The sequence below is a fragment of the Capsicum annuum genome, chromosome 7 (genome assembly GCF_002878395.1).
Source record: "Capsicum annuum cultivar UCD-10X-F1 chromosome 7, UCD10Xv1.1, whole genome shotgun sequence".
Classification (NCBI taxonomy): domain Eukaryota; kingdom Viridiplantae; phylum Streptophyta; class Magnoliopsida; order Solanales; family Solanaceae; genus Capsicum; species Capsicum annuum.
Genome location: NC_061117.1, coordinates 98680600 through 98695568, shown reverse-complemented (window position 1 = coordinate 98695568; position 14969 = coordinate 98680600).

Genomic DNA, 14969 nt, shown 5'->3' with positions numbered 1-14969 from the left:
AATAAAAAAAACGCTTAACTAGGAGAATCTATGTTATCCAAGGCAGTCACTCAATACTTTAAGCTCAAAACACAGCACCCCCTTCAGTCTCACTTTTCAAACCAACTGTGTGTGAACATGAAGAACAACAATGCGACATAATTGTGTTAACACCCAATTTTGGCTCACTATTTTTTCTTTAATTATTTTTCTGGTGCTTGTTGGCCCTAAATAATTTTTCAAAAAAATAAATTCAAATTTTTATTTCTATTTCTATGAATTTTGAGAAGAATTGAAAAAGAATTTATCCGATCATATTGTAAAATATTTTGATTAATTGGCTTAAAATAATTATTCTAACTTCAAAAATAACACAAAAATATTTTAATTGCATTCACATTTTTTCTAGTGACTTACTATTCAGTCAATACTTTGTGACTACACATATTTATATGTGTATATATATATATGCACATATTTATATATATATATATATATATACACACACATATTTATATATATATAAGCATATTTTTTGTCAATATTACAAATATTAAATTATAAAATTAATAAATCGGACGCGTATACAAATTATGTTTATAATTTATATACGCGCATACCAAAAAAAAATAGGAAAGTGAGAGGCACTGATAAAACTAATTTCAGAGAAAAGAGAATTTGGGCCAACATTAATTCAGTTTCAACTTCATTTTATCCAAACTCAACTCTTATTTATAAATTTTAGCTAAAGAAGCTCAAAACTGGCCCAAACCTTAGTCCAATACAAACATCCTCTTCATTAATCCACCCCACACCATATCAACCAATTATGTGCTCCCACGTCTGCAAATAAACACAAAATTCATCAGAAAAATATAAATCGGTCTGGTCAATCAATTTATTTCTAATCCAAGGATCCTAAATTTTCAACTTTCTAAATAATATATATATATATATATATATATTAAAAGTGTGAACACCCTTAGAAAAGTGATTTGAACTTTTTACCCTTTGTTAAAATTCTCTGCGATAGATAAACTTGTATTTTTACTTATTTCTCTAAAATTTAGGATTTCTGTAGGTTTACAATTATATTTTGTACAAATTATTTCCTTAATTAAATTAAATATAACAACTTAAATACCTCATGATACGTCTTTTTCTTTTCTCACGTTAGAAGTTAACTTGGTCCTAGATACTTGCTTTCGTATTATTTCTTTCACGTACATGAAATCTTTGAACTCACCAACCTTTTAGAGAAGACATGAAAAAAGATCTACATGTTCTCATGGTACTTTTCACTTTGGAGTAAGAAATCTTGTGAGAAATTCAAAGAAGAAAGTGGTTCGATATCATTCCTTAAGATGATCAATAAGGGGATTTTGTTGATAATACACCACGGTAGTGTCCTTTTACAAAGTAAATGTTGAGTATTGACCTGATCTTGATGCTCGATTTTAGTATATTGATATGGCATTTTTCTACAAAAAAATAAAATCATTTAGCTATTTTTTTCGTTTCTTTGTCAAGTTTTATTGATAACTTGATTACGTATTTGGATGTGATTGTAATAAGTGCTTCGTTAATTTCACTTACAATAAACTTTTTCCACTATAGTAGCATTTTTTTTTATTTTACATTGATTCGATTGTTTTGACGTTTATGTATTTTTTATCTTATTTGATGGTAAATAATTAGGAGCATGCATGCAGAGAGCCTTTGAATTTGATACATTGTGGAAGAAGATCTTATAAGAGAGAAGATCTAGAAGTCCTCACTAGGACTTTGAAAGAGGGAACGATAGATCTGAAGAATTGAGCTTTATGAGATAGCGTATGGGATTGAGTAGAGAACGCATATCTTATTAGTTGTTTCGATCATGAAAAAAAGTGACTTCAAGGTAATTTTTCAATTAAGAAGATGCATGCATCCATGGTTGAAAGAAAACTTAATTCTTCTAGGCTTAATATTTCAAGAATACTATGGTTCTTTTTCTACTTCTCACTTATCAATATATAATTTATTGTCTTTGTAAAGCTATTAGATCTTCAATCAATATATGAATAAATCTATATAAATTATTATTGATTGATGCTTCAATATTCTTGTTAGGTGAAGAAAGATTTTATGAGATAGGACAGGTTGCAGATTTTGAAGATCTACTGTCGGATGGGTTGCTTTAGTTTTTCTAAAAATTACACAAATACACAACTTATGTTTTCAATATTACAAAAAACTCAACTCCCTAAACATATTATAAAAATCCCAACATATACACGGAATGTTATGTCTATGTCAGTTGTGTTATGCATATTAATAGGGAGAGAGAGTAAAGTAATTAAAAAGTGGCAGAGAGTGTAATTACTTCCAAAAGAGTTAGTTTTTTTGCTCTGAATTACATATCTTGCTTAAGAGAACTAATATTTTCTTTACTTAATTACTGTACATGAATATAAATTTTAAAAATTTGATAGATTTGTCAACTTTTCACACTAAATCGGAGTACTGTTCCAGATTGTTTATATATAAAATTTTGAAATTTAATAATGGTTCAAACTGTTTAAAAATTCATATATAGCACAATATATAATTTTATCATCATAATTGCAATGTGATTTCTTTTCCTCTTAAACTTATTTTCATACATACACTAATTTGAGAGAATTTTTTTTAGACCTAACTCATTATCGTAATTTGGAACATATGTAAGAATGATAAATTTCGTCAAGTAGCATTTTAAAAAAAAAAATTAAAATTTTATTATTATGATCTTAAACACAAACATGATTTGGGATGTAGAATAAAAAAAAACAAGGTTGAAAACTTAAAAACATAAGTATGGTTGAGCAAGATTTTCCTTCTAAAAATCTTTTCCTTATTTATCTTAATACTTCTAATTGCACACTAAATTATCCAACATTAATTATAAGATGATAATAATAAGACGTCCAACTTAGAAAAAACTTAATAAACAATGGAGGTTAATGGTGGAAGATATTGTGTATGTTTTTTGAGCCTATAAATGATAAAGATGTGTATCAGTTTCATTGAACTAGAGGTGATTAAATTTAAATATAATCTATTGTAAATTGTAAAGATGTATAATACTATGCATAATTTTTAAAGTTAGCTACATCGATATCCAAAATATATTAAAGGTACAAAGACTTTTAGAAAAGTAATTTAAATTTTTTGTTCTTCATTAAAAATACTTCTCTAAACAAAACTGTCATTTACTATTTCTCTTATTATATTTAGAAAATAAAAAATTCCCATTATTTTTTGTAAACTAGACATATAATAGAAGTTTTAACAAACATTATCCTATTTTTGGCACAAAATAAAAACGTACGAGAATAATCTTTCATTACTTTTGACAATGTAAAAATTATACATATGGTAGGAGTCCTATAATATTATTATTTTTTTTGGCAAAACAAACACGTGATTTTTGCAACACTAGATTATTTGTCAAAATATTTTTAATTTGCAGAATAAAAATTAAGGTGAGAGACCTTTTTAGTATATTATAGGAGTCTTCTTTCCTCAGTCACAATCGATGGTATCCTAATACAAAGCATATAAGAGTCTAATTTTTTTTTTTATTAAATTACATGGATAAGAAATAGTTATTTTTACTTCTTAATATTTTCATTTCTTTGGTTCAATCTTTGTACAACTCACTTTATTGTTATGCTGTCAATTGTGTGATTAGATTGATAATAAATCACCATCACTTCCTCACAAACTCACCTCCAAATTGATGATTAGCTTAGATTATTTAACACTGAGTGGTTAGCTCTGTTTGAATGGTTGTTATATGTTATATTGTATTGTGTTCTTAGTTAAAATACAATGTTTGTTTTGATTGTTACTTAAATTATGTTGTATTGTATGTGTTATAGATCTAAATTGTTAGATTCTTTTAAATTCATTATGAAATCTTCTAATAATAAAAAGGTAGACGTACTTAATGAATTAATGTCCAAACAATTTAGATTAAAAGCAAACAAATGAGGCAAAAGTTATCATTTAAATTTATTTTAACCTCAATTTCTCTTCTAGCTTAACTTTTAGAATGATTAATAGTAGTAATTTTTTTTTTTGTTAAAAAGGATTGATAAGTTTACAATATTTTCCTTGAGTGATTTATGTGAAATATTAAAATTTTAAAATTTGAATTTTAGAAGGTATTAATGTTAATGTTAATTTTATATTTGGAACTAAATATTGGATAGAAACTTAAAAATTAAAATAGCAAGTTCTCAAATTATTTTGAAGTATTGTTACTTAAAGTTTATTGTCTTCATTACTAGATTTTTTAGTATAAAAAAAGACGTATGTAATAAATTAATATCTAAATCAATCATATTAAAAGCAAATAAATGAGGTCAAAGTCACTATTTAAATTTATTTTAACCTCAATTTCTCTTTTAGCTTTACTCTTAGAAGAATTAATAGTATTATTTCTCATCAAAAAAAGTTGATAAGTTACAATATTTTTCTTAAGTGATTCAGGTGAGGTATTAAAATCTTGAAGTTTAAATTTTAGAAGGTATTTTAATATTAATATTAGTTTTTATATTTGGATCTAAATATTTGATAGGAACTTGAAAGTTAAAATAGTAGTTTTTTGATTTATTTCGAAGAAATAATAATTAGTCTATAACTTTTTTAAAAGAGATGTGTACTTAAACCTTAAAAAATTGAACAATTTTAGGAAATTAAAATTTTATTGATATTTATTTTGTAACTCAAATATATGAACATGAAATACACATGAACCATCTAATCAAATGATTCAACGACTAAATTTAGTTCAATTTTTGAAAAGCAAAGATGCGTCTCTCTAGGAAGAGAGATCACGCGCCCCTCTTTCTCCTTCTTCCCCATCATTCAAATTCTCCTCCACAATCCCAATGACAAACTGCAACAATGCCTCTGCATCTCCTATATCCTCCACCCCAAAACTTGCCGAATTTCACGCTTTCGAATTTTTGCCACCGCATCAATCATTTCAACAGTGTCCTAGCCTTACCTTAAATGGCTAGATTCAACCATTTATTTGCAAGAAATATTTTAAGATCCCTTGAAGTTGACATATAGATTTTAAATTCATGGCCTAGGCTTATACACCTCTTCAATTCTCGCCCAATGTCTCTTTACTGCAACAAAATATTCAAATTCAAACCCAAAAATTAGATTTCCTCCCTACTCTACTTATCTTTTCTGTTTCTCATTCTTTTCAAAGAGATAATGATCATTTTTCTTATTTTATTGATTGAATTCTAAGATGTGCATTTTAAAAACCAATTTTGCCTTCAATTTTCACTATAAATATGGCCTCAAATGCTCTCAAGAAGGCAGGGAAGAAAGGGATCAAAAGAGGTTAGAAAAGGAGAAAAAAATGAGTGGAAATTGGAAAAAGAGTGGAAATTACTGTTTGTTGGGAGTGATAGAGGTGAGAAAAGCAAAAGCAAAAGGATAGAAAAAGGGGTCTTAAGAATCGAAAGTCGCTTTTTAGTTTAGGTGCGAATACGGAGTTGAGTTTTAGCCATCGGAGTTTTGACGTTGGAGCCCAATTTGCTGCACAAAAAAGTTATGGATTCGTCTTTTTGCGTCATTTCTATCTCTCTTTTTCATCCTGTTTGGGTCGGTAAGCATGTTGTTTAGTTCAACTTTGATCAAATTTCATGTTGATGTGGTTGAAAATAGACTCGCGCAGAAGTTTTGGTCAAGTTTAAGTAGATGTAGATTTCGAAAATTGGCTGTAAATGTGAATGTTTATCAAGTTTATGTTGTCGTTAGTTTCAAAAATTGGACCTTGATACTGTGGAAAGCAAGTTAGTGTGAAAATCACCTTATTTTTCATTACTTACATATTTTGCTAAGTGCGTATATGTGCGTTGATATTGCCGCGAACCCACCCTTATTCGCTTTGACTTCGTTTTCTTTTGCTTCAACTATTTTCTATTAAACATGGGGCTCACTTTGATTTCGGGTCGGTGTTATTTTTTTGTTCTTGCAAATAAAAGATATAATTTTCAAATCTTAAAAATTTATTTGGTGGGTGAATTCATGAATGTGTAAATACGTTTATACATGTGTTTATTCTGTTTAGGGATAATGATTATTATAATTTTTCTCGAAATTGGCCGAGGGATATAGCTTGGGGGCTGAAAGCTTACTGCAACGGTTACTTGGGTCTGGGAACACGTCTAAGATGGATATGTAAATAATTGAAGAGTAATTCTATCTGATTTTGATGAGATTATCATCTCCTCTTTTGTGCGCGTGTGCAAGAAGCCCATTGCGATCTAGATTTACACTTTTCTCGCTTGATATCCATCTATTTGGTTAATATTCTTTTTTGATCTCGTTGGAAATTTGCAATCTTGTATTGGTGCTTGTCGTTTTAATTTCTCCTCTTCTCTAGATTAGTAAGGAGAACATTCAGCCATGAAACTTTGCTTTCATTTTGCGAATGCTTTGACGTCCAAATTAGTGACGTTTACATGATTTTTACCCCTTTGTTTTACTTTGTTGGACGTGTGAGACTAATATAATTGGAATCATACCCTAAATTATTATTAAGTGTAAAACTTAATCCTAGAGTTAAAAGTTTGTCTTCGTCACAGATTCGGATTCGTAAATTTCTTCCCCTCATTTTCATGGTTCTACATGATGGTCTAGTGTTGGTTAGTTTTGAAATGTGACTGAACTATGATTTACTAAATTTCCTTAAGTCTTAGTTTGGTGCATGTACGTAATATCCAGTAAGAGAAGGGTTCTCTTTTCCCTTTTTATCACCTTGAATTTGATTTAGCCTATCACCATACATATTCATACTAGTATCTTGGGTCATTCTTTGTAACTAAGCTTAGAATAGGATTTTGATGTTTATTTTTGTCAAATATGTGGCCATTTTGAATATATAAAATATGAAACTCCATTTTCAGTCTCACTTTACTACAAATTTGAGTTTGAGAAGATGTGTGAATTGTATGTTTTCTTATGGTCTTACGTTCAAGCATGCCTACAATATTGTGTATGGTTTGTTTATAAGATATTTTCTTCTAATTTCATGGAATTATACTTTGAATAAAATGTTTCCATTGAGAAATATACAAGCAACCTTTCAATTTCCCCAGCTAGTCCATCTAAGACTAGCTTTACATTTACTAAATATGTGTTTGAGCACTTATAGTTTCATAAGATTTAGTTGCTGCTGGGAAGGTTTATTTGCTTGAAGCTTTACCCAACATTTATTTGTTAAAGCATGCACCAGTAAGTATAATTTGGGTAATACTTTACTAGGATCTCATTCGACTCGATTCCTACTATGTGTTCGTAATCGTAACATTGGATGCTTGAGTTATTTGGTTATACAATTGCGCATTATTTCGTTACCTGGTTACGTTCTTCTCCGGGAAAACGAAAAATGTAAATTGCTAGCTGAAAATTTTATACGTATTTAATTAGTTATGTATGCGTCACTCGCTTAAGCTTTAGCGGACTGTTTGTAATAGTACGGACTGCTTGTGAACGTTTTCTTCTAATTTCATTAGAGTAAGGCTGAACAAAGTTTATTCTTGAAGCATGTCTGAAGCCCTCTTGTTTATTCTGCTAGCCTACAATATGGACAGCTTTATGTTCACTTAAAATATGTAATTGTAGTGTCCACAATTTCTTAAGGTTTGGTCATCACTTTGCCCTATTAATTATGCCTTGACTACAAGGCATGGCATCTGTTTGTTATCTCACACCCTCATCTATTGTTGATCAATGTTTTTCCTTCTAAAACCCGTGTCTACTCAATGGGAGCATGCATAAACATCTACTACACCATATGTACGGTCTTTCGACAAGTTTTTATTTAGTCATGTATTAGAGCTAACAATCATAGTTGTGTTGTTACAATCAATTTCAAAATCATCTACATCCTTTTTCCACCTTTTCATGTTAACAAAATATTTCATTTCCTTTACATTAGCTCGATGAGTGTGTGTATTAATTCACCCATGTTTATCAATTATTTGATTAGTCTCTAATCCTTATCTTTTTATTTTACATGTAAACTCGGGAGTTGGTGTTCCGCAACGAAACTCGTTTTGATCCAAATAATGGGTCAATCGCTACTAGGGTCGCAGAGTTTCGGAGTCACGTATATTGAGAGTTTAAGTTTCCAAATGGAGCCAATTATCATTTACCCTCTTTTGATTTAATTTATGTTTATTATGTTGAGTTTTTCTTTAAAACGATACTAACTTTTATTATTGTTAAGATGGCTTTATTTGGTAATCGATTTACGATTGCCTTATTATTTATAGATCTTCTAGGAATAGCTCAATGTCGCAAATTTCACAAATAGAACACAGTTAATTTGTTCAAAAGGAAAATGTAGGTTTTATCAGTTCGACGCTTAGCTAATTCTTTGAAAAACTAATTTTTGCCTCAAAATATCTTAAATAAAGTTAACGTGGTAATCTCCAAGACTTTCTAAAATAACAAATGAAATTTTAGAACTAATTTAATAGGAAAGCAAATCGCCGCACTCAGTTTTTTTTGTAAAATTTATTTAATAATTTATTTCAATAAGTTAATAATGCTAAAATTTTGATTTTTTTTACATATCGTTGAGTTTTCCTTCTCCAGATTTCAAAAAGACTAAAATGCGAAGTATATTTATATATATATGCACTACAATATACAAGGTATTTCTGTATCATTATTATTTATCCTAATTTATCACTATTATTTACATCTTATTTCAATTGCATATCCATATTATGCTATTAAGTTTATTTACTTATTTTTAACTATTATTTAAATATTTCGCAAAAAATAACTGAACATTGCCATATTTTTATACCCACCAGTCTATTTTAATAAAAAATTAGTGTATCTTGATGCCATATATATATATATATGTATATATGTATGTATATATTATTTCGCAATAAATGCATCTATGTAAATTTACTCTTGAACACAAATTACTTTCCAAATTTTTAGGCATGAATAATAATATTTATAAGAAAAGTAAATTTTCACATGCTCTTAAAATTATAATTTCTTTACGTAGTCACTAATTCGATAATATATCTACCATTATGTGTTACTAAACTTTACAGTTTCAGAAAATTATAAGTCATTGAATCGTATGTAATGCCAATGTCAAATTTTTCCCTCTCCCCATTTTCATATCTTTAAAATTACACACATATTTTTACAATAAACTGTATCCTTGTATATCGTGGTGGTGTATTTTTATACTTCAAATTTTCTTTTTCCGAAACAATAAAAGTATTTGTATCTTAGAAAATTATGAAGCAATAATTTTATCAAATATTTTCCTAACCTGAGTTTAAGGACTATCTTTGGATAGGCTCTGAGGGTGTCTAATATCTTCCCCTTGAGTAACCAAAACCCTTACTCAGAATCTCAAAATATTTTCGATAGACAAAAATAGAGTTTTACATAAAAAATAGTTTTTCATAATTTTTCTAAAATTTAAGTTGTAACTTTAAAATGAATTTTCAAAATCCGAGAGTCACGACAAGCCATCACATGTTGTGTGTTGTTTCGACCAATTCGAAATAGGGTGCGACAGAATGGCGACTCTGTTGGGGATATTTAGTGAACTTAGGTTTTAATCTTAACATGCTTAGTTTAGGATTTTCATACTTTTATTGTATTATTTGCTTTACATGTATTTATATCATGCATTATGAGAAAGGACGCAAGCCAAATCCAAACTTGTGTTCCTTATTTGTTTGAACAACACTACTTGTTACTACTTTATCACTTGCATTTTTCTATCAAGTCTTTGTCCGTACATAATTCATACACTGTGGTTCATGCAGGGGTGTCGTACACTCCCACAAACCTTCTTTGGATTCCTTAGTTTCAGAGTTGGTGCGATTAGGTTAGTGCGGCTTCTCACAGATATTCAATCCCACTCCATATATTTAGGAAAAAAATCTTACTCTCTAAATATGTTATTTTGCATACGCCTTAGGTGAGACGGTCCAAGGTATTGTGATGGCAATTAGGAAATCACCTTTTTGTCAAAGGTTACAAACCTGTCGACATATTTTTATGTGAAGATTGGTATGAACGGTCCAAAATAAAACAACTAATGGATCTGAGAAAAATAACTTACCATACCTTTTTCTTTTCCTTTAAGATAAATATCAAACCAAATTTGCCAAACATCCAAATGGTCATCTCCGTCCCTGATAGCCTGTAGAATTGGTGAAGAAATATATGTGTAGCACATGGTGCAGATGTTCGAGAACACTTAGGGCTCTTTTATCACTAATGAGGGTTCGAGCAAATAAAACTCTCATTACACTACTAGTGGAACTTTAGGAACCCACCACGGTAACCTTCCGATTTTTGTATTTTGAGATCAGCCCTACCCTGGAGGAAGTTAGTGACTTCGCTGAGTTGCCGCTTAGAGGAAAGTTTTCAGTACTCCCGTTACCTGTAAGGAAGGAGAATTTCTTGAGGATTTTATTATTGGATATCTTTACCTCACTAAGAAACAATGAGGATGGGAAGGTAAAACTGGATTACTTTTTTAGAAGATTGGGTCATCTGGAGAGTTAGGATGAATACAAGAATGAGTTTGTTTGTACCCGCAGAAAATGGGTGTATATGCTACCGAGGGTCTTCTTCTTGTCTTATACGACACCATGTTGACATTAATATTCTTTCGATAGTAATGAATATCTTTGCGGAGCCACAGAGACTTACCTTAGTGCACGTGATCAATGCAGAGGTATTTTGTTCATTATTTGCCTGCTGTAGAGGGCATGACTTCTTCGGGGGCTGCAACCTGGTACTACATATTTGGGCGATGGAAAACTTCTATCGTTGCCTTCCGTAGATAGATTATAAGATTGATGCACATAACAAAATTCAAAGTCACGAAGATCGCTTGAGGTATTGACTTGCGCAAACCAGAGAGGGAGAGTGGCGCAGGTTTTTGACCAATCTTACTGGGGATTCCATCCTGTGGAAATATTCTTGGATGGCAGGATTGTCCTTCATCAGGACTAGGCGTCAGTACTTTATTAAGTTGATCAGGTTACGAGGAACCTAACCATATGCGCCTCTATGAGTCATTAGATAATTTGGTGTCATTCAGGATATCCCTTTCTGGTCAGTCATGGTAATACAGGAGGATAATTATGGTACCCCGATTCCAATAACACGAGTGATGAACTTGCAAATAGAATGGGACTACATGGTATCTTGAGAATAGAATGACAGAAGTAGAGCACGCCAAAATATTATGTGTGGAGCACTACCGTGGGCCATATAGCTCGATCGAGTGCAGATGGGTTTCGAGGATTCACCAATACTCAGTGGGTCAAATGGGTTAGGAAAAATGTTCTTTTCCTCATGGATCTCACCACAACCATGTATGATTAGATAGTTCCAGGATAAGTTGATTACCTATTTCAAGTGATTAAGACGGACCCTGAGGAAGATCCTGAAGAAGACTAGAGGAGGAGGAATAAGAAGAGGAAGACCCTGAAGAAGTCCCCAATTAAGGCCCTGAAGAGGACCTTGAGGAAGACCCAGAATGGACGGAAAAGGACCCACCGGAAGGCTCAGAGATTGGTTCCAACATTTATGATCCCGAAAATAGAGGAGTAATAGATATAGACTTAGCACCTAAGCGTGACCCTGATGGGTCCTCAAATTACCACCAAAGATCATACTTTGATGCGAGTAGAGATGAGGATGATAATTCTATTTAGCCCTAGATTTCCCTTCTTTTTGTACCTTCACATTCCCTAAAAAGTCGTATGGCTAATCCTGTTGTAAGCCCTTGCGGCCGTCCATGTACTTTTTTCTTAAGATATCATCGATCTATTTTTATGTAACCTCTCGAAGTCCTTTGTTTGATAAAAGCTGTGTTTATTCTCAATTCTATATGTTTTTAATAGATCGTTTATCATCAAATTAATTTCAATGTAGGCCTACCTCTGGAGAATAAAAACTCTATATTAGAACGTGTTTTGGATGTTGCCAACTTTGTGTATTTATGTGATACATACTTGTTACATTTTCAATATCTCCCAAACTAACATAGTTTCCCTATTTTTCTTTCTTTTTTTTATTAATCCCCCCCAAAAGAAAGTTGATTTGTGTCGACTTGAAAACTGGTGGAATCCCAATACAACCTTTGGTCCAAAGACAAAATGACTAATAAAGATAAGGCTGTGATAATACCAGTGGATGATACCAAAAGTTCTGAAAGGCTATTAGATACCAAGAAACGATGAACAGATGGCTAACATAGCACAAGAAATTGATGTCTTAAAAGAACTACGTAAAATATAGTATCTGACAAAGATTATAGCTGTTAGCTTTCCCGCTCAATTTTGTGCTCCAAATTTTGGATTACCTCCAGTCTTTCCCTGCTAACCTGATAAATTCAGATTCATATCTCAAGCCCTATTTGCTTTTTAACCCACCATCAGGGCTTGACCCGATTATTCATTTCTACCTCAGAACTTCACCATTCCAGTCCATCCAATAATGCAACACATACATGAGGAACATGTAACTTGTGAGATACCTGTTCCACCAGTATATGCTAACAAAGGTCCTTCATTCACGATATCCGCAGTTGTTAAGATTCCATATAAGGTTGATCGGTATGCGGGATTAGGAATTGATATTCAACTGGACAAAAAGGTGGATATTAGTCTAGCTCAAAAGTCTAAAGAGGGAATTTAGAAACATGCAAGTAACTAAAAGAACTGAAAGCTTGGACAACAATAACTTATGCATTCATCTAGACATCTATATGACAATCGAGTAAAAACCACTAAAGTTTGATGTGTTTGATGGAAAGGGTGACCTGCAAGCATATTTGAGGGCCTATTGCGACAAATTAGTCAGCATAGGAAGGAATAAGGAGTCGAGAATGAAGATGTTCATTCGGAGTTTGTCAAGAGAAACATTGACTTGGTAAAAACCATAAGACCCTCATAAGTGGCATGATTGGTGGGAAATGGTTGAAGACTTTATGAGTTGCTTCAGGTTTAACACAGAGATTACCCCAGATAGGTTCTCATAGGCTAACATATAGAAGAAGCCATCAGAATTATTTCAAGAATATGCAAGGCATTAGAAGATCGAAGCTTCTAGGATCCATCCTCCACTAGATGAAAGTAAACTCTCCAAGTATTTTATTCGAGCTCAAGAAGGTGTTTATTTTGATAAAATAATGTATATGATAGGCCAAAAGTTTACAGAATTAGTCAAGATAGGGGAATTCATAGAAAAAGAAATCAAGTTGGGAAAGATATAGTCTATGGTTGCACTACAGGCCGCAAGTAAGGCCAAATAGTCTGGTCCATAGGTGGTAATAATAAGAAGAAAGAAGATGTCTCAACCGTCACACTATATTACCAACCTAGAAATCTTTCCTACCATTGCCCTAAGAACCCCCAAATTATTGCACATGTCCCAGTGTACAATACTCAACCATAGTACAATCCTCCATGAGCTCCAGTATACCAGAATCCACCAAGGCCATATGCCCTTGTCCAAGCTCTAGCTTACCAAAATAGACCAACTTATATGACAAGACCGCGTCCAAATCTTAAAACCAGGAACACACAAATTATTGAACCTTTAGCCCAGTTGTTTGAAAGATTGGTAGTTGCAAGATTGTTGTATCCAATCAAAAGAAAAATCCCTGACCCAACCTCTCGAAACTTTGATAGCAACAAGTGATGTACTTATTACTTAGGAGTCCAGGGGCATGACATTGAATAGTGCTATAGTATGAAGAATCATATTGAGACTCTAATAAGAAAGAGAGTAATCAAATTCACCACTGCAGCTCAAAATATAAACAATAACCCCCTGCCGAATCATGTAAATCGAGAGGTCAACATGATTACCCCGTAAGATAAATATGACTTAGAAAAAGCTATTGTACCCGCATAGAACACAGAAAAAGTCACCACTACATCCCCAGGACAACCTTTTATCACAATTTAGTTGGGGGAGCCTATAACTATTCAAACTTACTTGCTAAGAGTCGTAGTGACCACCATAGCCACCGGAAGGCCCGACTATGACACTATAGTAGTATCATAGGATTATTGATCTGAAGCTAAGAAATAAATGATAGACGCTGCTGTGGCTCAAGGGATGACTAGGTCAGGTAGGTGTTACGCTCCAGAAGATCTGAATTAAGGAGTTCTTGGGAAAGAGAAGAACCTAAAGAGAAATGTTATTGATGTTGAAGCCACAAAATTTTTGAAGAAGATGCAACCCAAGGACTATTCAGTCGAAGAGCAGTTAAAGAAGGCACTATCTGACATATCCATTATATCCTAGCTTATGAGTTCTGAAGCTTACAGAAATGCTTTAAAGGAAGTGTAATTTAGGGTTAGCATATCGAAGGAGAGCATAAACGATACTTTGGTTACAAAAATTGGATGATTGGTAGAAGCAAAAAGGTCTCTTTCCATGATGATGAGCTATTGTCAGAAGGGGATACACACAACAAAACACTTTATATCACAGTCTGATATCATGATAAGATCGTGAATAGAGTCCTGATTAATATTTGTTTAGGTTGTAACATTTGTCTATTCTCCAATCTATGGGATTTTGGTGTAAACATAGATGATATAAGAGAGAGTTAGGTGAAGTTCAGAGCCTTTAATGGAACTCAAATAGGTGTCATCGAAGAAATCTATCTGATATTGCAAATAGGACTAGTTGAATTTCCCATCTTATTTCAAGTGACGAATGTACCGTCTAGTTACAACCTATTCCCGGGAAGGATATGTGTCCACATGGAAAGAGTCATTCTTTCCACTCTCCATCAGTGTGTAAAGTTTGTGTAGGATAGAACCAAAGTTACTTTTCATGGGGAGCTCAGTTATCCCATTTATTTTGTAAATTCAGTTCTAATCAGTGAGGAGTTAGATGAGGCCACTTTCCAT